Here is a 16602-nt window from a genome sequence, read left to right as displayed (position 1 = left end):
ACATTCCGTCTACTGCAGGCGGGATACCTGGATGGCTGAATGTCACTGAGAAGCTCACAGAGACCGCCATAAGCAACAGTTTAAAAGAATGCCACAGACTAATCAACCAAACTTTTTTGGTTGGTTTCTCTTTTATAGTCTGCAGGCATTAAATGAAAGAAGTCAGTGTTCCAGCAGAGGGAGACAACGTTTCAGAAAAGGCATTGTAGCAAACCAAAAAAGAAATTTTAAGCGCAGCAGAGTAACCAGCTCACATACCTGTTAGCTCAGGTGAGTTTAAAAGGCTGCTGTTGATAACAAGGGCATTTGCTAAATAGATGGTGTGTGTGCAACAATATACTGAAAGGTCAATTATATTCTGCAGCTTATCTCACCAACTGTAGTTATTTAGGTGAAAGCTCCAAAATGCTTGCCTAATATGTCTGTTTATCCAAAAGGAAGTATAGAGGGAGAGCTAGATAGATAGCATTGCATTACATTACAGGGCAATGCAATGCACAGTTGCTGAAGTTGAACCAAAATGAGCTTGTCATCTGGCTTCTGCATCTTTTAACATGAAAAATCCAATGAGGAGAAGAAAAGCAAAGCCAGAGTCCATCCCAAAATCCGACAAACAAGCCAAATGAACAAAAAGCATTGAATTCAATTCTTTCTGATTTTAGAAACTGCATTAAAGAAGGGGTGCACCGGTCCTGGAGATACTGCAATACCAGGTCAATGCGTGGAGTGGACAGAGCAAGCTCTTTTTCCATCTCCCTGTTCTAAAAATCCATTTAATATATGGTCCCCAGATAGGGGACGTATCAGATATTAAACTGATAAGAACAGATACTACACTTGATCTTAGCCAAAAGGCCGAGAAGCGATAACCAGAATTGGTTTCCGACTACGGTGCCACCCAAGGATTCTGAAAAGTCCATTTGTGGAGATGGCCACCTGGACTCCCGTTAAGAAGACATGCTGTCAACCTCTAGATCCCTCACATGCCTGCACTTTTCGGCTTGCTGCTGCTGCAATCCACGCGTTTTAGATCTGCATAACTCCACCTCTTTTAGCACAGTACCCTCAACCCCCGGCTGTTCCCACCCGCCTCAACACCGTTGGAAGGGAGGAGAACCAATTAAGGCGGGGGGGGGGGGGTGGAACGAGCAGCTGTCTACCCTTAGCAGGAGGGTTGCTGATTAATTACCTCTCCTGCTGCTGCTGCTGCTGGCTGTCCAGCAGCAGACTGAAGGTGGCTGCTGCTGTGCGCAGGTATATAAAGGCTCAGAGCCTATTATGACACGCGCAGCCAGCGTTCCATTGCCACATTCCGTCTACTGCAGGCGGGATACCTGGATGGCTGAATGTCACTGAGAAGCTCACAGAGACCGCCATAAGCAACAGTTTAAAAGAATGCCACAGACTAATCAACCAAACTTTTTGGGTTGGTTTCTCTTTTATAGTCTGCAGGCATTAAATGAAAGAAGTTAGTGTTCCAGCAGAGGGAGACAACGTTTCAGAAAAGGCATTGTAGCAAACCAAAAAAGAAATTTTAAGCGCAGCAGAGTAACCAGCTCACATACCTGTTAGCTCAGGTGAGTTTAAAAGGCTGCTGTTGATAACAAGGGCATTTGCTAAATAGATGGTGTGTGTGCAACAATATACTGAAAGGTCAATTATATTGTGCAGCTTATCTCACCACCTGTAGTTATTTAGGTGAAAGCTCCAAAATGCTTGCCTAATATGTCTGTTTATCCAAAAGGAAGTATAGAGGGAGAGCTAGATAGATAGCATTGCATTACATTACATGGCAATGCAATGCACAGTTGCTGAAGTTGAACCAAAATGAGCTTGTCATCTGGCTTCTGCAACTTTTAACATGAAAAATCCAATGAGGAGAAGAAAAGCAAAGCCAAAGAGTCCATCCCAAAATCCGACAAACAAGCCAAATGAACAAAAAGCATTGAATTCAATTCTTTCTGATTTTAGAAACTGCATTAAAGAAGGGGTGCACCGGTCCTGGAGATACTGCAATACCAGGTCAATGCGTGGAGTGGACAGAGCAAGCTCTTTTTCCATCTCCCTGTTCTAAAAATCCATTTAATATATGGTCCCCAGATAGGGGACGTATCAGATATTAAACTGATAAGAACAGATACTACACTTGATCTTAGCCAAAAGGCCGAGAAGCGATAACCAGAATTGGTTTCCGACTACGGTGCCACCCAAGGATTCTGAAAAGTCCATTTGTGGAGATGGCCACCTGGACTCCCGTTAAGAAGACATGCTGTCAACCTCTAGATCCCTCACATGCCTGCACTTTTCGGCTTGCTGCTGCTGCAATCCACGCGTTTTAGATCTGCATAACTCCACCTCTTTTAGCACAGTACCCTCAACCCCCGGCTGTTCCCACCCGCCTCAACACCGTTGGAAGGGAGGAGAACCAATTAAGGCGGGGGGGGGGGGTGGAACGAGCAGCTGTCTACCCTTAGCAGGAGGGTTGCTGATTAATTACCTCTCCTGCTGCTGCTGCTGCTGGCTGTCCAGCAGCAGACTGAAGGTGGCTGCTGCTGTGCGCAGGTATATAAAGGCTCAGAGCCTATTATGACACGCGCAGCCAGCGTTCCATTGCCACATTCCGTCTACTGCAGGCGGGATACCTGGATGGCTGAATGTCACTGAGAAGCTCACAGAGACCGCCATAAGCAACAGTTTAAAAGAATGCCACAGACTAATCAACCAAACTTTTTGGGTTGGTTTCTCTTTTATAGTCTGCAGGCATTAAATGAAGGAAGTCAGTGTTCCAGCAGAGGGAGACAACGTTTCAGAAAAGGCCTTGTAGCAAACCAAAAAAGAAATTTTAAGCGCAGCAGAGTAACCAGCTCACATACCTGTTAGCTCAGGTGAGTTTAAAAGGCTGCTGTTGATAACAAGGGCATTTGCTAAATAGATGGTGTGTGTGCAACAATATACTGAAAGGTCAATTATATTGTGCAGCTTATCTCACCACCTGTAGTTATTTAGGTGAAAGCTCCAAAATGCTTGCCTAATATGTCTGTTTATCCAAAAGGAAGTATAGAGGGAGAGCTAGATAGATAGCATTGCATTACATTACATGGCAATGCAATGCACAGTTGCTGAAGTTGAACCAAAATGAGCTTGTCATCTGGCTTCTGCAACTTTTAACATGAAAAATCCAATGAGGAGAAGAAAAGCAAAGCCAAAGAGTCCATCCCAAAATCCGACAAACAAGCCAAATGAACAAAAAGCATTGAATTCAATTCTTTCTGATTTTAGAAACTGCATTAAAGAAGGGGTGCACCGGTCCTGGAGATACTGCAATACCAGGTCAATGCGTGGAGTGGACAGAGCAAGCTCTTTTTCCATCTCCCTGTTCTAAAAATCCATTTAATATATGGTCCCCAGATAGGGGACGTATCAGATATTAAACTGATAAGAACAGATACTACACTTGATCTTAGCCAAAAGGCCGAGAAGCGATAACCAGAATTGGTTTCCGACTACGGTGCCACCCAAGGATTCTGAAAAGTCCATTTGTGGAGATGGCCACCTGGACTCCCGTTAAGAAGACATGCTGTCAACCTCTAGATCCCTCACATGCCTGCACTTTTCGGCTTGCTGCTGCTGCAATCCACGCGTTTTAGATCTGCATAACTCCACCTCTTTTAGCACAGTACCCTCAACCCCCGGCTGTTCCCACCCGCCTCAACACCGTTGGAAGGGAGGAGAACCAATTAAGGCGGGGGGGGGGTGGAACGAGCAGCTGTCTACCCTTAGCAGGAGGGTTGCTGATTAATTACCTATCCTTCTGCTGCTGCTGCTGGCTGTCCAGCAGCAGACTGAAGGTGGCTGCTGCTGTGCGCAGGGTATATAAAGGCTCAGAGCCTATTATGACACGCGCAGCCAGCGTTCCATTGCCACATTCCGTCTACTGCAGGCGGGATACCTGGATGGCTGAATGTCACTGAGAAGCTCACAGAGACCGCCATAAGCAACAGTTTAAAAGAATGCCACAGACTAATCAACCAAACTTTTTTGGTTGGTTTCTCTTTTATAGTCTGCAGGCATTAAATGAAAGAAGTCAGTGTTCCAGCAGAGGGAGACAACGTTTCAGAAAAGGCATTGTAGCAAACCAAAAAAGAAATTTTAAGCGCAGCAGAGTAACCAGCTCACATACCTGTTAGCTCAGGTGAGTTTAAAAGGCTGCTGTTGATAACAAGGGCATTTGCTAAATAGATGGTGTGTGTGCAACAATATACTGAAAGGTCAATTATATTGTGCAGCTTATCTCACCACCTGTAGTTATTTAGGTGAAAGCTCCAAAATGCTTGCCAAATATGTCTGTTTATCCAAAAGGAAGTATAGAGGGAGAGCTAGATAGATAGCATTGCATTACATTACATGGCAATGCAATGCACAGTTGCTGAAGTTGAACCAAAATGAGCTTGTCATCTGGCTTCTGCAACTTTTAACATGAAAAATCCAATGAGGAGAAGAAAAGCAAAGCCAAAGAGTCCATCCCAAAATCCGACAAACAAGCCAAATGAACAAAAAGCATTGAATTCAATTCTTTCTGATTTTAGAAACTGCATTAAAGAAGGGGTGCACCGGTCCTGGAGATACTGCAATACCAGGTCAATGCGTGGAGTGGACAGAGCAAGCTCTTTTTCCATCTCCCTGTTCTAAAAATCCATTTAATATATGGTCCCCAGATAGGGGACGTATCAGATATTAAACTGATAAGAACAGATACTACACTGGATCTTAGCCAAAAGGCCGAGAAGCGATAACCAGAATTGGTTTCCGACTACGGTGCCACCCAAGGATTCTGAAAAGTCCATTTGTGGAGATGGCCACCTGGACTCTCGTTAAGAAGACATGCTGTCAACCTCTAGATCCCTCACATGCCTGCACTTTTCGGCTTGCTGCTGCTGCAATCCACGCGTTTTAGATCTGCATAACTCCACCTCTTTTAGCACAGTACCCTCAACCCCCGGCTGTTCCCACCCGCCTCAACACCGTTGGAAGGGAGGAGAACCAATTAAGGCGGGGGGGGTGGAACGAGCAGCTGTCTACCCTTAGCAGGAGGGTTGCTGATTAATTACCTCTCCTGCTGCTGCTGCTGCTGGCTGTCCAGCAGCAGACTGAAGGTGGCTGCTGCTGTGCGCAGGTATATAAAGGCTCAGAGCCTATTATGACACGCGCAGCCAGCGTTCCATTGCCACATTCCATCTACTGCAGGCAGGATACCTGGCTGGCTGAATGTCACTGAGAAGCTCACAGAGACCGCCATAAGCAACAGTTTAAAAGAATGCCACAGACTAATCAACCAAACTTTTTTGGTTGGTTTCTCTTTTATAGTCTGCAGGCATTAAATGAAAGAAGTCAGTGTTCCAGCAGAGGGAGACAACGTTTCAGAAAAGGCATTGTAGCAAACCAAAAAAGAAATTTTAAGCGCAGCAGAGTAACCAGCTCACATACCTGTTAGCTCAGGTGAGTTTAAAAGGCTGCTGTTGATAACAAGGGCATTTGCTAAATAGATAATAATAATAATAGTTTATTTTTATAGCGCCAACATATTCCGCAGCACTTTACAAATTTTAGGGGGGACTTATACAGACAATACAGAATAAGCATATCTCATATCGAACGGAGTGAGGGCCCTGCTCGCAAGCTTACAGTCTATGAGGAAGTGGGGGAGACACAAAAGGTAAAAAGTACATATATTGTATAATACAGCTTTGATATACTGAATAGGATAAATAATAATACATGGACTGGTCGCCTGCCAGTATGTGTGCAGTCCTGACAGAGGCTTTTATGTGCATGGTTGGTTTGAACCCGAAGTTGAAGAAGATTTTAATATGGGGGAAAGCTGGGATGGACAGAGTGTGTTTAGGTGATACGCCAGTCTAAAGAAATGTGTTTTTAGGGTTCGCTTGAAACTGTGGGTATTGGGAATTAATCGAACTGTCCTGGGTAGTACATTCCAGAGAATTGGCGCAGCACGCGAGAAATCTTGGAGACGGGAGTGGGAAGTTCGGATTATGGAGGATTTTAGTTTCAAGTCATTTGCAGAACGGAGGGCACGTGTAGGGTGGTAGACTGAGACAAGGGAGGAGATGTAGGGGGGTACTGAAGCATGGAGCGCTTTGTGGGTAAGCGTGATAAGTTTAAAACGAACTCTATATTGGATGGGCAACCAATGCAATGACTGGCACAGGGAAGAGGCATCGGTGTAGCGGTTGGCGAGGAATATGATCCTGGCTGCTGCGTTCAGGACGGATTGGAGAGGGGAGAGTTTAGTAAGAGGGAGACCGATTAGTAGAGCGTTGCAATAGTCAAGACGAGAATGAATAAGAGCGACAGTAAGAGTTTTTGCCGAGTCAAAGGTGAGAAAAGTCCTGATTCTTGAGATGTTTTTGAGGTGTAGATGACATGAACGAGCGAGTGATTTGATGTGAGGAGTGAAAGAAAGATCTGAATCAAAAATGACCCCAAGACAGCGGGCTTGTAGCTGGGGAGTAATGGTTGAGCCACAAACGGAGATGGCAATATCGGGCACAGGTAGATTAATGGAGGGAGGAAAGACGAGTAGTTCAGTTTTTGACAGATTCAGTTTTAGGTAGAGGGAGGACATAATGTTAGACACAGCAGAAAGACAATCACTGGTCTTTTGTAGTAATGCAGGGGTGATGTCCGGAGCAGAGGTGTATAATTGGGTGTCATCAGCATAGAGATGGTACTGAAAACCGAATCTACTGATTGTTTGTCCAATAGGAGCGGTGTATAAGGAGAAAAGAAGGGGGCCTAGGACTGATCCTTGAGGAACCCCGACAGTAAGAGGAAGTAGGGAGGAGGAGGAGCCGGCAAAAGACACAGAGAAGGAGCGGTCAGAGAGATAAGAGGAGAACCAGGAGAGAACCGTGTCCTTGAGGCCAATAGTGCGGAGCATAGTGAGGAGGAGCTGATGATCCACAGTGTCGAATGCTGCAGAGAGATCCAGGAGAATCAGCAGGGAGTAGTGACCATTAGATTTAGCTGTTAGTAGATCATTAGAGACTTTAGTGAGGGCAGTTTCAGTAGAATGTAAAGAGCGGAAACCAGATTGTAAAGGGTCAAGAAGAGAGTTGTCTGAGAGATAGCGAATTAGACGGGAGTGGACCAGGCGTTCCAGGAGTTTAGAGATAAAGGGAAGATTGGAAACAGGTCTGTAGTTGGCCGTGCAGTTCTGGTCGAGGGATGGTTTTTTAAGTAATGGTTGTATGCTGGCGTGTTTAAAAGAAGAGGGAAAGATACCAGATGAGAGGGAAAGGTTGAAAATTTTAGTTAGGTGAGAGGTGACAGCTGGAGCAAGGGACTGAAGGAGATGTGAGGGAATAGGGTCGCTGGTGCAGGTGGTAGGGCGAGAAGATGCAAGGAGCCTGATCACTTCATCTTCCGTGACTGGTTCGAAGTCAGAAAATGAGCAAGATACAATGTGGCGGGGGGGAGCATGCATAACATTTGGGGATTGGGAGAAAATTTCCTGTTGGATATGGTCAATTTTTTCTTTGAAATAGTTAGCCAGATCGTCAGCGCTGAGGTCGGTGGTCGGGGCCTGTGCTGTTTGATTGAGGAGAGAATGAAACGTGTCAAAGAGTCGTTTAGGATTATTGGAAAGTGAGATGATGAGGTTGTTAAAGTAGGTTTGTTTGGAGAGGTGAAGGGCAGAGTTATATGTTTTCAGCATAAATTTATAGTGGAGGAAATCTTCGGGCAGATTTGATTTTCTCCACAGCCGTTCAGCGCACCTGGAGTACCTCTGGAGAAGACGTGTTTGAGGCGTGTGCCAGGGTTGTCGCCGTCTATGCCGAATTGTTCTTTGTGTAGGAGGTGCGGCTTCATCCAGGGCGCATAGCATTATTTTGTTATAATGCTTCAATGCAGAGTCGGGACATGAGAGGGAGGAGATTGGGGCCAATGATGATTGCAACCTTTTTATAAATTTCTGGGTGTTAATGGCGCGTAAATTTCTATAAGTGTGGACGGTGGGAGTGTCTTGAGCAGAGTCACAGTTCTTGACAGAGAATGAAAGAAGATTATGGTCAGAGAGTGGAAGGGGAGAGTTAGTAAAGTCATGTACTGAGCAAAGCCGGGAGAAGATCAGGTCCAATGTGTTCCCGTCCTCATGTGTAGGAGAATTAGCAAGCTGTGAAAGGCCGAAGGAGGAGGTTAATGATAAAAGATGCGTGGCAGATGGGGAAAGAGGATCGCCAATTGGGATGTTAAAGTCTCCCATGATTATCGTGGGAATGTCGCAGGATAGAAAATTTGTAAGCCAGGCAGCAAAGTGATCCAGGAATTGACGGGGGGGACCTGGGGGGCGATAGACAACCGCCACTCGCAGGGAGAAGGGCCGGTAGAGTCTGACTGTGTGGGCCTCAAAGGACGGGAAGATAAGGGAGGGTACAGGGGGGATAACCTGAAAAGTACATTTTGTTGAAAGAAGCAGACCAACACCTCCACCTGATCTGTTGTCAGGTCGCGGGGTATGAGAGAAATGTAGGCCACCATAGGAGAGAGCTGCAGCGGCGGTGGTGTCCGACTGCTGGATCCAGGTTTCAGTGAGAGCCAGAAGGTTGAGGGAATTAGAGAGGAAAAAGTCATGGATGTAAGAGAGTTTATTACAAGCTGAGCGCGCATTCCAAAGGGCACAGTTGAATGAGACAGAAGATATGCAGGGAATATTAATGAGATTAGCAGGGTTTCTGAATGTAACAGGGAAAGAGTTAGTGTTATTATTACTGGAGGGTCCTGGGTTGGGAGAAATATCACCTGCGACTAATAGAAGGAAGATACAGAGAGTGAGCAGATGATTGAGTGATTTGTGAGAGCGTTTCCTGCGTTGTATGGTGGGAATGAATGGATCTGCGTGGTATAACATTGTGAAGAGAGCATGACAACTGTACATAGGAGAAGAGAGGAGTGAGGGATTAATATGGATGAAGTGTGCCGCATTTGTGGGAGAACGGTGAATGTGGATGATTGTAGCAACCAGAAAATAAATGGCACAGATACAAATGGTGAATACTGTTTGCCAAAAAGATGATCTGTAAGCAAGTTTGTTGGTTTGTCTTGCATGTCTTACCTGTCTCCTGCCCTGTCCAACTGCCATTTTCTAACTGCCAGGGCACTTTGCTAAATTATGGCACTTCGATAAAGTATGCATAAATGCTATATGCATAAATGCCCCCGCATAAATGCTGCCCCTTAACGAAGTCTCAATATATAGGGACGTATCTGCTTAGATCTGCACAGATTTAACTCATTAACAATGGTGTGTGTGCAACAATATACTGAAAGGTCAATTATATTGTGCAGCTTATCTCACCACCTGTAGTTATTTAGGTGAAAGCTCCAAAATGCTTGCCTAATATGTCTGTTTATCCAAAAGGAAGTATAGAGGGAGAGCTAGATAGATAGCATTGCATTACATTACATGGCAATGCAATGCACAGTTGCTGAAGTTGAACCAAAATGAGCTTGTCATCTGGCTTCTGCAACTTTTAACATGAAAAATCCAATGAGGAGAAGAAAAGCAAAGCCAAAGAGTCCATCCCAAAATCCGACAAACAAGCCAAATGAACAAAAAGCATTGAATTCAATTCTTTCTGATTTTAGAAACTGCATTAAAGAAGGGGTGCACCGGTCCTGGAGATACTGCAATACCAGGTCAATGCGTGGAGTGGACAGAGCAAGCTCTTTTTCCATCTCCCTGTTCTAAAAATCCATTTAATATATGGTCCCCAGATAGGGGACGTATCAGATATTAAACTGATAAGAACAGATACTACACTTGATCTTAGCCAAAAGGCCGAGAAGCGATAACCAGAATTGGTTTCCGACTACGGTGCCACCCAAGGATTCTGAAAAGTCCATTTGTGGAGATGGCCACCTGGACTCCCGTTAAGAAGACATGCTGTCAACCTCTAGATCCCTCACATGCCTGCACTTTTCGGCTTGCTGCTGCTGCAATCCACACGTTTTAGATCTGCATAACTCCACCTCTTTTAGCACAGTACCCTCAACCCCCGGCTGTTCCCACCCGCCTCAACACCGTTGGAAGGGAGGAGAACCAATTAAGGCGGGGGGGGGCTGGAACGAGCAGCTGTCTACCCTTAGCAGGAGGGTTGCTGATTAATTACCTCTCCTGCTGCTGCTGCTGCTGGCTGTCCAGCAGCAGACTGAAGGTGGCTGCTGCTGTGCGCAGGTATATAAAGGCTCAGAGCCTATTATGACACGCGCAGCCAGCGTTCCATTGCCACATTCCGTCTACTGCAGGCGGGATACCTGGATGGCTGAATGTCACTGAGAAGCTCACAGAGACTGCCATAAGCAACAGTTTAAAAGAATGCCACAGACTAATCAACCAAACTTTTTGGGTTGGTTTCTCTTTTATAGTCTGCAGGCATTAAATGAAAGAAGTCAGTGTTCCAGCAGAGGGAGACAACGTTTCAGAAAAGGCATTGTAGCAAACCAAAAAAGAAATTTTAAGCGCAGCAGAGTAACCAGCTCACATACCTGTTAGCTCAGGTGAGTTTAAAAGGCTGCTGTTGATAACAAGGGCATTTGCTAAATAGATGGTGTGTGTGCAACAATATACTGAAAGGTCAATTATATTGTGCAGCTTATCTCACCACCTGTAGTTATTTAGGTGAAAGCTCCAAAATGCTTGCCTAATATGTCTGTTTATCCAAAAGGAAGTATAGAGGGAGAGCTAGATAGATAGCATTGCATTACATTACATGGCAATGCAATGCACAGTTGCTGAAGTTGAACCAAAATGAGCTTGTCATCTGGCTTCTGCAACTTTTAACATGAAAAATCCAATGAGTAGAAGAAAAGCAAAGCCAAAGAGTCCATCCCAAAATCCGACAAACAAGCCAAATGAACAAAAAGCATTGAATTCAATTCTTTCTGATTTTAGAAACTGCATTAAAGAAGGGGTGCACCGGTCCTGGAGATACTGCAATACCAGGTCAATGCGTGGAGTGGACAGAGCAAGCTCTTTTTCCATCTCCCTGTTCTAAAAATCCATTTAATATATGGTCCCCAGATAGGGGACGTATCAGATATTAAACTGATAAGAACAGATACTACACTTGATCTTAGCCAAAAGGCCGAGAAGCGATAACCAGAATTGGTTTCCGACTACGGTGCCACCCAAGGATTCTGAAAAGTCCATTTGTGGAGATGGCCACCTGGACTCCCGTTAAGAAGACATGCTGTCAACCTCTAGATCCCTCACATGCCTGCACTTTTCGGCTTGCTGCTGCTGCAATCCACACGTTTTAGATCTGCATAACTCCACCTCTTTTAGCACAGTACCCTCAACCCCCGGCTGTTCCCACCCGCCTCAACACCGTTGGAAGGGAGGAGAACCAATTAAGGCGGGGGGGGGGGTGGAACGAGCAGCTGTCTACCCTTAGCAGGAGGGTTGCTGATTAATTACCTCTCCTGCTGCTGCTGCTGGCTGTCCAGCAGCAGACTGAAGGTGGCTGCTGCTGTGCGCAGGTATATAAAGGCTCAGAGCCTATTATGACACGCGCAGCCAGCGTTCCATTGCCACATTCCGTCTACTGCAGGCGGGATACCTGGATGGCTGAATGTCACTGAGAAGCTCACAGAGACCGCCATAAGCAACAGTTTAAAAGAATGCCACAGACTAATCAACCAAACTTTTTGGGTTGGTTTCTCTTTTATAGTCTGCAGGCATTAAATGAAAGAAGTCAGTGTTCCAGCAGAGGGAGACAACGTTTCAGAAAAGGCATTGTAGCAAACCAAAAAAGAAATTTTAAGCGCAGCAGAGTAACCAGCTCACATACCTGTTAGCTCAGGTGAGTTTAAAAGGCTGCTGTTGATAACAAGGGCATTTGCTAAATAGATGGTGTGTGTGCAACAATATACTGAAAGGTCAATTATATTGTGCAGCTTATCTCACCACCTGTAGTTATTTAGGTGAAAGCTCCAAAATGCTTGCCTAATATGTCTGTTTATCCAAAAGGAAGTATAGAGGGAGAGCTAGATAGATAGCATTGCATTACATTACATGGCAATGCAATGCACAGTTGCTGAAGTTGAACCAAAATGAGCTTGTCATCTGGCTTCTGCAACTTTTAACATGAAAAATCCAATGAGGAGAAGAAAAGCAAAGCCAAAGAGTCCATCCCAAAATCCGACAAACAAGCCAAATGAACAAAAAGCATTGAATTCAATTCTTTCTGATTTTAGAAACTGCATTAAAGAAGGGGTGCACCGGTCCTGGAGATACTGCAATACCAGGTCAATGCGTGGAGTGGACAGAGCAAGCTCTTTTTCCATCTCCCTGTTCTAAAAATCCATTTAATATATGGTCCCCAGATAGGGGACGTATCAGATATTAAACTGATAAGAACAGATACTACACTTGATCTTAGCCAAAAGGCCGAGAAGCGATAACCAGAATTGGTTTCCGACTACGGTGCCACCCAAGGATTCTGAAAAGTCCATTTGTGGAGATGGCCACCTGGACTCCCGTTAAGAAGACATGCTGTCAACCTCTAGATCCCTCACATGCCTGCACTTTTCGGCTTGCTGCTGCTGCAATCCACGCGTTTTAGATCTGCATAACTCCACCTCTTTTAGCACAGTACCCTCAACCCCCGGCTGTTCCCACCCGCCTCAACACCGTTGGAAGGGAGGAGAACCAATTAAGGCGGGGGGGGGGTGGAACGAGCAGCTGTCTACCCTTAGCAGGAGGGTTGCTGATTAATTACCTCTCCTGCTGCTGCTGCTGCTGGCTGTCCAGCAGCAGACTGAAGGTGGCTGCTGCTGTGCGCAGGTATATAAAGGCTCAGAGCCTATTATGACACGCGCAGCCAGCGTTCCATTGCCACATTCCGTCTACTGCAGGCGGGATACCTGGATGGCTGAATGTCACTGAGAAGCTCACAGAGACCGCCATAAGCAACAGTTTAAAAGAATGCCACAGACTAATCAACCAAACTTTTTGGGTTGGTTTCTCTTTTATAGTCTGCAGGCATTAAATGAAAGAAGTCAGTGTTCCAGCAGAGGGAGACAACGTTTCAGAAAAGGCATTGTAGCAAACCAAAAAAGAAATTTTAAGCGCAGCAGAGTAACCAGCTCACATACCTGTTAGCTCAGGTGAGTTTAAAAGGCTGCTGTTGATAACAAGGGCATTTGCTAAATAGATGGTGTGTGTGCAACAATATACTGAAAGGTCAATTATATTGTGCAGCTTATCTCACCACCTGTAGTTATTTAGGTGAAAGCTCCAAAATGCTTGCCTAATATGTCTGTTTATCCAAAAGGAAGTATAGAGGGAGAGCTAGATAGATAGCATTGCATTACATTACATGGCAATGCAATGCACAGTTGCTGAAGTTGAACCAAAATGAGCTTGTCATCTGGCTTCTGCAACTTTTAACATGAAAAATCCAATGAGGAGAAGAAAAGCAAAGCCAAAGAGTCCATCCCAAAATCCGACAAACAAGCCAAATGAACAAAAAGCATTGAATTCAATTCTTTCTGATTTTAGAAACTGCATTAAAGAAGGGGTGCACCGGTCCTGGAGATACTGCAATACCAGGTCAATGCGTGGAGTGGACAGAGCAAGCTCTTTTTCCATCTCCCTGTTCTAAAAATCCATTTAATATATGGTCCCCAGATAGGGGACGTATCAGATATTAAACTGATAAGAACAGATACTACACTTGATCTTAGCCAAAAGGCCGAGAAGCGATAACCAGAATTGGTTTCCGACTACGGTGCCACCCAAGGATTCTGAAAAGTCCATTTGTGGAGATGGCCACCTGGACTCCCGTTAAGAAGACATGCTGTCAACCTCTAGATCCCTCACATGCCTGCACTTTTCGGCTTGCTGCTGCTGCAATCCACGCGTTTTAGATCTGCATAACTCCACCTCTTTTAGCACAGTACCCTCAACCCCCGGCTGTTCCCACCCGCCTCAACACCGTTGGGAGGGAGGAGAACCAATTAAGGCGGGGGGGGGGGTGGAACGAGCAGCTGTCTACCCTTAGCAGGAGGGTTGCTGATTAATTACCTCTCCTGCTGCTGCTGCTGCTGGCTGTCCAGCAGCAGACTGAAGGTGGCTGCTGCTGTGCGCAGGTATATAAAGGCTCAGAGCCTATTATGACACGCGCAGCCAGCGTTCCATTGCCACATTCCGTCTACTGCAGGCGGGATACCTGGATGGCTGAATGTCACTGAGAAGCTCACAGAGACCGCCATAAGCAACAGTTTAAAAGAATGCCACAGACTAATCAACCAAACTTTTTGGGTTGGTTTCTCTTTTATAGTCTGCAGGCATTAAATGAAAGAAGTCAGTGTTCCAGTAGAGGGAGACAACGTTTCAGAAAAGGCATTGTAGCAAACCAAAAAAGAAATTTTAAGCGCAGCAGAGTAACCAGCTCACATACCTGTTAGCTCAGGTGAGTTTAAAAGGCTGCTGTTGATAACAAGGGCATTTGCTAAATAGATGGTGTGTGTGCAACAATATACTGAAAGGTCAATTATATTGTGCAGCTTATCTCACCACCTGTAGTTATTTAGGTGAAAGCTCCAAAATGCTTGCCTAATATGTCTGTTTATCCAAAAGGAAGTATAGAGGGAGAGCTAGATAGATAGCATTGCATTACATTACATGGCAATGCAATGCACAGTTGCTGAAGTTGAACCAAAATGAGCTTGTCATCTGGCTTCTGCAACTTTTAACATGAAAAATCCAATGAGGAGAAGAAAAGCAAAGCCAAAGAGTCCATCCCAAAATCCGACAAACAAGCCAAATGAACAAAAAGCATTGAATTCAATTCTTTCTGATTTTAGAAACTGCATTAAAGAAGTGGTGCACCGGTCCTGGAGATACTGCAATACCAGGTCAATGCGTGGAGTGGACAGAGCAAGCTCTTTTTCCATCTCCCTTTTCTAAAAATCCATTTAATATATGGTCCCCAGATAGGGGACGTATCAGATATTAAACTGATAAGAACAGATACTACACTTGATCTTAGCCAAAAGGCCGAGAAGCGATAACCAGAATTGGTTTCCGACTACGGTGCCACCCAAGGATTCTGAAAAGTCCATTTGTGGAGATGGCCACCTGGACTCCCGTTAAGAAGACATGCTGTCAACCTCTAGATCCCTCACATGCCTGCACTTTTCAGCTTGCTGCTGCTGCAATCCACGCGTTTTAGATCTGCATAACTCCACCTCTTTTAGCACAGTACCCTCAACCCCCGGCTGTTCCCACCCGCCTCAACACCGTTGGAAGGGAGGAGAACCAATTAAGGCGGGGGGGGGGGGTGGAACGAGCAGCTGTCTACCCTTAGCAGGAGGGTTGCTGATTAATTACCTCTCCTGCTGCTGCTGCTGCTGGCTGTCCAGCAGCAGACTGAAGGTGGCTGCTGCTGTGCGCAGGTATATAAAGGCTCAGAGCCTATTATGACACGCGCAGCCAGCGTTCCATTGCCACATTCCGTCTACTGCAGGCGGGATACCTGGATGGCTGAATGTCACTGAGAAGCTCACAGAGACCGCCATAAGCAACAGTTTAAAAGAATGCCACAGACTAATCAACCAAACTTTTTGGGTTGGTTTCTCTTTTATAGTCTGCAGGCATTAAATGAAAGAAGTCAGTGTTCCAGCAGAGGGAGACAACGTTTCAGAAAAGGCATTGTAGCAAACCAAAAAAGAAATTTTAAGCGCAGCAGAGTAACCAGCTCACATACCTGTTAGCTCAGGTGAGTTTAAAAGGCTGCTGTTGATAACAAGGGCATTTGCTAAATAGATGGTGTGTGTGCAACAATATACTGAAAGGTCAATTATATTGTGCAGCTTATCTCACCACCTGTAGTTATTTAGGTGAAAGCTCCAAAATGCTTGCCTAATATGTCTGTTTATCCAAAAGGAAGTATAGAGGGAGAGCTAGATAGATAGCATTGCATTACATTACATGGCAATGCAATGCACAGTTGCTGAAGTTGAACCAAAATGAGCTTGTCATCTGGCTTCTGCAACTTTTAACATGAAAAATCCAATGAGGAGAAGGAAAGCAAAGCCAAAGAGTCCATCCCAAAATCCGACAAACAAGCCAAATGAACAAAATGCATTGAATTCAATTCTTTCTGATTTTAGAAACTGCATTAAAGAAGGGGTGCACCGGTCCTGGAGATACTGCAATACCAGGTCAATGTGTGGAGTGGACAGAGCAAGCTCTTTTTCCATCTCCCTGTTCTAAAAATCCATTTAATATATGGTCCCCAGATAGGGGACGTATCAGATATTAAACTGATAAGAACAGATACTACACTTGATCTTAGCCAAAAGGCCGAGAAGCGATAACCAGAATTGGTTTCCGACTACGGTGCCACCCAAGGATTCTGAAAAGTCCATTTGTGGAGATGGCCACCTGGACTCCCGTTAAGAAGACATGCTGTCAACCTCTAGATCCCTCACATGCCTGCACTTTTCGGCTTGCTGCTGCTGCAATCCACGCGTTTTAGATCTGCATAACTCCACCTCTTTTAGCACAGTACCCTC

At 45.2% G+C, this 16602-nt stretch overlaps 10 non-coding genes across 10 annotated transcripts; all 10 read right to left on the bottom strand.

Moving 5' to 3' along the window:
* Positions 1–676: 676 nt before the first annotated feature.
* On the bottom strand, positions 677–867 carry LOC141180778 (U2 spliceosomal RNA). Its single transcript, XR_012256417.1, has one exon. It is a non-coding gene; the product is annotated as a U2 spliceosomal RNA (small nuclear RNA).
* Positions 868–1985: 1118 nt separating this feature from the next.
* LOC141180777 (U2 spliceosomal RNA) lies at positions 1986–2176 on the bottom strand. Its single transcript, XR_012256416.1, has one exon. It is a non-coding gene; the product is annotated as a U2 spliceosomal RNA (small nuclear RNA).
* Positions 2177–3293: 1117 nt separating this feature from the next.
* On the bottom strand, positions 3294–3484 carry LOC141180776 (U2 spliceosomal RNA). Its single transcript, XR_012256415.1, has one exon. It is a non-coding gene; the product is annotated as a U2 spliceosomal RNA (small nuclear RNA).
* A 1116-nt stretch (positions 3485–4600) lies between these two features.
* Positions 4601–4791, bottom strand: LOC141181650 (U2 spliceosomal RNA). The gene has a single exon (XR_012257207.1). It is a non-coding gene; the product is annotated as a U2 spliceosomal RNA (small nuclear RNA).
* A 4889-nt stretch (positions 4792–9680) lies between these two features.
* On the bottom strand, positions 9681–9871 carry LOC141180775 (U2 spliceosomal RNA). Its single transcript, XR_012256414.1, has one exon. It is a non-coding gene; the product is annotated as a U2 spliceosomal RNA (small nuclear RNA).
* A 1115-nt stretch (positions 9872–10986) lies between these two features.
* On the bottom strand, positions 10987–11177 carry LOC141180773 (U2 spliceosomal RNA). The gene has a single exon (XR_012256412.1). It is a non-coding gene; the product is annotated as a U2 spliceosomal RNA (small nuclear RNA).
* A 1113-nt stretch (positions 11178–12290) lies between these two features.
* Positions 12291–12481, bottom strand: LOC141180772 (U2 spliceosomal RNA). Its single transcript, XR_012256411.1, has one exon. It is a non-coding gene; the product is annotated as a U2 spliceosomal RNA (small nuclear RNA).
* Positions 12482–13596: 1115 nt separating this feature from the next.
* On the bottom strand, positions 13597–13787 carry LOC141180771 (U2 spliceosomal RNA). The gene has a single exon (XR_012256410.1). It is a non-coding gene; the product is annotated as a U2 spliceosomal RNA (small nuclear RNA).
* Positions 13788–14903: 1116 nt separating this feature from the next.
* Positions 14904–15094, bottom strand: LOC141181494 (U2 spliceosomal RNA). Its single transcript, XR_012257065.1, has one exon. It is a non-coding gene; the product is annotated as a U2 spliceosomal RNA (small nuclear RNA).
* A 1117-nt stretch (positions 15095–16211) lies between these two features.
* On the bottom strand, positions 16212–16402 carry LOC141181655 (U2 spliceosomal RNA). The gene has a single exon (XR_012257211.1). It is a non-coding gene; the product is annotated as a U2 spliceosomal RNA (small nuclear RNA).
* Between the last annotated feature and the right edge of the window lie 200 nt (positions 16403–16602).

The sequence above is a fragment of the Phyllobates terribilis genome, unplaced genomic scaffold, assembly GCF_046119375.1.
Source record: "Phyllobates terribilis strain yellow unplaced genomic scaffold, ASM4611937v1 Scaffold_34__1_contigs__length_13252353, whole genome shotgun sequence".
Lineage (NCBI taxonomy): Eukaryota > Metazoa > Chordata > Amphibia > Anura > Dendrobatidae > Phyllobates > Phyllobates terribilis.
The sequence above is the reverse complement of the archived record's forward strand: the minus strand, read 5'-3'. Positions and strand labels throughout refer to the sequence as shown.